This window comes from Talpa occidentalis, unplaced genomic scaffold (genome assembly GCF_014898055.3).
Source record: "Talpa occidentalis isolate TD23 unplaced genomic scaffold, MPIMG_talOcc4v2.1 talOcc4.5, whole genome shotgun sequence".
Classification (NCBI taxonomy): Eukaryota; Metazoa; Chordata; class Mammalia; order Eulipotyphla; family Talpidae; genus Talpa; species Talpa occidentalis.
Window position 1 is genome coordinate 125,075,791 of NW_023604861.1, and position 6,049 is coordinate 125,081,839.

Genomic DNA, 6,049 nt, shown 5'->3' on the forward strand with positions numbered 1-6,049 from the left:
CTTCGGTCCTTCTGCCTGCTCTGCTCCCTGCTCTGGCTCTGGTGGATTCTCTCACCCTCCCGAACTTCTGACTGTACCCAGTGCTTGTATAAATAAATAAAAAATAAATAAATCTTAAAAAAATTTTTTTAATTAAAAAATAAAATAAAAAATAAACTAGGCACAGCAAGAGATGAACAATAATAACTGTTCATAAAATAGAATTACCGCAATAAAAAGTTACCAAAACTCATCAAACTGTACACTTAAGACTGTGCGTTTTTCTACACTTAATTATACCTGACTAAAAAGTATTACCTGTTAAAAAGCATTTTCTAATATAAATATGTATGTATTGAATAATTTGCTTTCATGACTCAGTGACTAGAATTCTTGCATATTGCACGTCAAAAATCAGTTCTTCATTTTTTGTAATTAAAAAATTATTTTTTTTTAAATTTTAGTTTCCTAAACTCCCTTCATTTACCAATACTTTTAATTCTTTTTTTTTTATAGAGGCATGTTTTATTTATTTGTTTGTTTATTTGTTTGTTTATGCAAGCACTGGGTACAGTCAGAAGCGCGGGAGGGTGAGAGAATTCACCAGAGCCAGAGCGGGGAGCAGAGCAGGCAGAAGGACCGAAGTACACTGCTGAGGGGAGCAGCGGGAGGCAGGAGAGGTCTGCGCGCCATGTGGGACCCTCCTCCGGTGGCCGGGCAGCAGCCGGGGATTGAACCGGAGGCGCAGAGGCCGCGGGCAGCTTCGCAACCCAGTGCTCAACCGCTGCGCCACCGGGGAGGCCCTAAAAAATTATTTTTATATGATAAGAGAAAGAAGCAGCCTTCAGGATGTTATTCATTTTTTTACACTACACTTTGTTTTTATTGTTGTCTCCTTTTGGGAAAGAAACTGTTTCCCCCTCTCCAGGAAGATAAGCCAGGCTTTTGTTCCAACTTTCTTTGATTGTGTTAATTGATAGCAAGGAATTAGTTTTACTCTGTTGAAAAAAAAAATTGTCAAGAACCGACTGGGCGGGCCTCCCCGGTGGCGCAGCATTTGAGCGCTGGGTTGCGAGGATGCCCGCGGCCTCTTCAGCGCCGGTTCGATCCCCGGCTGCTCCCCGGCCACCGGAGGAGGGTCCCACATGGCGCGGAGACCTCTCCTGCCGCCCTCTGCTCCCCTCAGCAGTGTACTTCGGTCCTTCTGCCTGCTCTGCTCCCCGCTCTGGCTCTGGTGAATTCTCTCACCCTCCCGCGCTTCTGACTGTACCCAGTGCATGTATAAACAAAACAAACAAAACAAATAAATAAATAAAACATGCCTCTATTAAAAAAAAAAAAAAAGAACCGACTGGGCCTGTGGAGGATTTTTTTTTTTTAAGATTTATTTATTTATGCATACAAGAACTGGGGTATAGGCCAGAAGCTCGGAGGGTGAGAGGATCCGCCAGAGATAGAGTGAGGAACAGAACAGGAGGATTGACTGAAATACACTGCTGAGGGGAGCAGGAGTCAGGAGAGGCCTGCTGGGCTATGTGGGCAGCTCCCCTGCAGGGACCAGTGCTGCAGTGGCTACTGACAGCCTCTTAGGTTGCATCTTTTTTTTTTTTAATTTTTTTTTAATTTTTTTTTTTAATAGAGGCATGTTTTATTTATTTATTTGGTTGGTTGGTTATACATGCGCTGGGTACAGTCAGAAGCACGGGAGGGTGAGAGAATTCACCAGAGCCAGAGCGGAGAGCAGAGCAGGCAGAAGGACCGAAGTACACTGCTGAGGGGAGCAGAGGGCGGCAGGAGAGGTCTGCGCGCCATGCGGGACCCTCCTCCGGCGGCCGGGGAGCAGCCGGGGATCGAACCGGCGCCGCAGAGGCTGCGGGCAGCCTCGCAACCTAGCACTCAACCGCTGCGCCACCAGGGAAGCCCTTAGGTTGCATCTTAATCCCTTGTGCCACCTGGGAGGCTCCCTGTGGAGGAATTTAGTTGAATTATGTGGGAGGCTTAGGGTCTAGTGCTTCTGGGGTTGACAGGAGAGGGCAGCTGGCTCCAGGAAACAGGGAGACAACAGGGAACTGCAATCACACTGGGTAGCGGGGCCTGGGCCTGGTGGAATTTAGCCCTCCTGGTGTTAGGAACCCAGATGTAACAGACTGGGGGCCTTAGCAAAGATCACTGTGACCAAACATGGTCTCACAACAGTCTAGACGATGCCACAGTTTGGTTTATTTTATTTTTTGCCTCCAGATGGCAAAGAAAAAAGCAACAGTTATATTTTTAACCTTTTTTTTTTTTTTGAAGACTTATCCATTCATGCACACAAGGACTGGGGTATAAGTGGGGAGCAGAAAAGGCAGATCTATGAAATACATTGCTGAGGGGAGCAGCGCGCAAGACAGTTGACGTCTCCTGCGTCATGTGGGTTGCCACCTGGTCAGCTGGGGATCAAACTTATGCTGCAGAGGCCAGTAGCTTGACAGAGCTGTCCTCAACCCCTGTGCCACCAGAGAGGCCCAACAGTTGTTCTTATAGCTTATAAACCTGGCCCTCTGGGGCCTTCCTGGTGGCACAAGGGGTTAAGCAATGCACTATGAAGCAATCCATAGCTTTTGCAGCATGAGTTCAATCCCCGACTGGCCAGGGAGCAACCCACATGGCGCAGCAGACCTCTCCTGACACGCCTGCTGCTCCCCTTAGCAGTGTATTTCAGTCAATCTGCCTGGTCTGTTCCCCACTCTGTCTCTGATGAATCCTCTCACCCCCTGCATATCTGGCCTGTACCCCAGCTCTTATATGCATAAATAAATAAATCTTTAAAAATAAATAAATAAATAAAATAAACCTAGCCCTCATTATTTTGGATATGCTGCACAGTCTCCAGAGTTCTTATGTCACATAAAAGTCGGGGAGGAGGAACAGACGACTTTTGTACCACTCTAGGTGATAAGTGGCTGAAAAAAGATTATAGTTGATGTATAAGGAATGTGTTCTTGGGGCCTCCCTGGTGGCACAAGGGATTAAGACACAATCTATGAAGCTGCCTGCACCCTCTGCAGCACGAGTTCAATTCCCGGCCAGCCAGGGAACAACCCACATGGTGCAGCAGACCTCTCCCAACTCACCTGCTGCTCCCCTCAGCAGTGTATTTCAGTCAGTCTGCCTGTTCTGTTCCCTATTCTGTCTCTGGTGAATCCTCTCACCCTCCACACATCTGACCTGTACCCCAGCTCTTGTATGCATAAATAAATAAATCTTTAAAAAGAAAATGTGTTTTTTCCCAAAAGGACACAGAAAATATATTTGCCTTTCTTATTCCTTAGTATTGTGGAACAATTCTCACCTGCTCCACTAATTTAAAGTCAATTAAATATCCTGCATTACTTGTTACATGGGGAAAAGTGGCCATTTGTCTTTTACTCCTAAAGATTACATTAAAATGAAATTTTCTGTTTTGAAAAAATACTGCTTTACATCCCTTATAATCAGGGAAATGCAAATTAAAACCACATTGAGATACCACCTTTAGGGCAAGGAAAAATGTCAGGCTTTTCTGCCCTCCCACCATCAGGATAGATGATGGATCCTTTCAGTCCTGAATGCATGCCTGATGGCGGGCACCTGGAATAGGGTGTGGGCAGAGGTAGATGGGATTCACCTGGGCTGAGACGGTGCTTTTAAGGGCAGCATCACGGGGATGCCAGGAGAAGCTAAAAGAGAAGCTGAGAGAGAAGCAAGAGAAGCAGAAGCCAAGAGAAGGCAGGGGAGCCCAGAGTAAAGACCTGCTGGGGGCTGGGAGGCCTGCCAGCCTCCCAGCCCCCCGGCACCCTTGCCTGCCGTGTACCTGGTAATCCCAATAAAAACCTGCAAAGCCACTGAGGATTCTGACTCCTCCTTTGCCCAGTCTGCTGGCTCAGAAAACCTGCTCAGTGTCCATTCCTGACCCTACACCACCTTACACCAGTGAGAATGGCACATATCAAAAAAACAAGCAACAACAAATGTTGTCGAGGATGTGGTGAAAAAGGAACTAGCCTACATTGCTGGTGGGAGTGTAAACTGGTCCAACCACTATGGAAAGCTGTCTGGAGGTTCCTCAGTCTACTAAAAATGGAGCGGCAATTCCACTTCTAGGGATCTACACAAAGGACACAAAAACACTGATTCAAAAGAACACCTGTGCACCTATGTTTATTGCAGCACTATTTACAATAGGTAAAACCTGGAAACAACCCGAATGCCCAAAATAGATGACTGGATCAAGAAGATGTGGTACATATAAAAAAATGGAATATTACTCAGCAATCAGAAAAGATAAACTCATGCCATTCACAGCAACGTGGATGGAGCTAGAAGGAATGATGCTCAGTGAAATAAGCCAGAAGGAAAAAGGAAAATATCGGATGGTCTCACTTATAGCAGGAATATAGGAGAACCAAATAAGACATCATTGTAAAAAAAAAATAGCAGTACAAAACACAACAAAGCAAAAACAGACAATTATAAACCAGAGACATCCTGCAGGGGAGGAGGAGGGAGAGGGATCAGAGGGAGGGAGGGAGAAGCACAGGGGACTGAGGTGATGGTGCGCGGGTGAACTGGTGAAGGAAACTCTATAGGGACTTCACCTGAGGGGGTGGAGGGAAGAAAATATTGTTTAAAAATGAACAATGATGTAAAAAAAATTAATATTTAAAAAAGAACTTAGAAACCAGAGGGAAGAAAAAACACTTTTAAAATGAAACATCATTTATCGCTTCTCGGCCTTTTGGCTAAGATCAAGTGTAAAATGAAACATCATTTATCTAAAATCACTTACCATATATGATGAAAATGGTATAAAATGATTTTTAGGGCCTCCCCGGTGGCGCAGCAGTTGAGCGCTGGGTTGTGAAGCTACCCGCGGCCTCTGAGGCACCGGTTCGATCCCCGCTCCCCGGCCACCAGGCGAGGGTCCCACATGGCGCGCAGACCTCTCCTGCCACCCACTGCTCCCCTCAGCAGTGTACTTCGGTCCCTCTGCCTGCTCTGCTCCCTGCTCTGGCTCTGGTGAATTCTCTCACCCTCCCATGCTTCTGACTATACCCAGTGCTTGAATAAATAAATAAATAAATCTTTAAAAAAAAAATGATTTTTAAATTCTTAAGGGGGTTGACAAATTATGAGAACCAAAAGAAGTTTGAGAGACCAACAAAACCAAAGGTTGGGAGGGGCCTTCCTGGTGGCCCAGGGGTTAAAGACACACTGATATAAGCTATCCCCGCCACTGCGCGGCATGAGTTAGATCCCTGGCCAGGCAGCATAAACAAATAAAATAAATCTTTAAAAACAAACAAACAAACAAAAAAAAAAAAGGTTGGGAAATGCTGTAGGCAGTGGGATGAGAGATTTGGGGTTTGTATAGTTATTTTTAGCAGAACAACACCTTCAACTATGGGAGACCTTTTGTTTGCTGTGTTTTTACTTTGCAGATCCAGGGGTGTCTATGCTCTAGAAAAATCTGTGGGAGACCAGATAGGAGATTGTAACTAGTTCAAGAGATGAAGTCCTAGGTAAGATAGTAACACTGAATGGGGATGGTTCATGTTTCTGAGAATGAAACTGAAAGGACTTTGTAACCAAATCTATCCATTGTCACCTCTATTTCCTGGATCTAGAGTCAAGGCTAACACTGTCCAGTAGAACTTTCTATGATGGGGGAAATGCTGAATGTCTGCTGTGTCTAATGACAGTCACTAGTCACATGTGAGCACTGGAAATGTAGGTAGTGCAATTATGGAACTCAATTTTAAGTTTTTGTTAATTTTGATTGATTTAAATTTAATTTTTTAAAGATTTATTTAATTATGCATACAAGAACTGGGGTACAGGCCAGAGGTGCAGAGACAGAGCAGGGAACAGAACAGGCAGATTGACTGAAATACACTGCTGAGGGGAGCAGCAGGCGAGACAAGAGAGGTCTGCTGGGCCATGTGGGTAGCTCCCTGGCTGGCCGGGGATCGAACTCCTGCTGCAGAAGCTACAGATATCTTCACAGTGCTGTGCTTGCCCTGATTTAAATTTAAATGACTAGGGCCTT

At 45.3% G+C, this 6,049-nt stretch overlaps 1 protein-coding gene across 1 annotated transcript in view; it reads right to left on the reverse strand.

The window, feature by feature from the left end:
- CUNH2orf16 (chromosome unknown C2orf16 homolog) overlaps positions 1 to 6,049 on the reverse strand; it is a 28,407-nt gene that overhangs the window by 20,237 nt on the left and 2,121 nt on the right.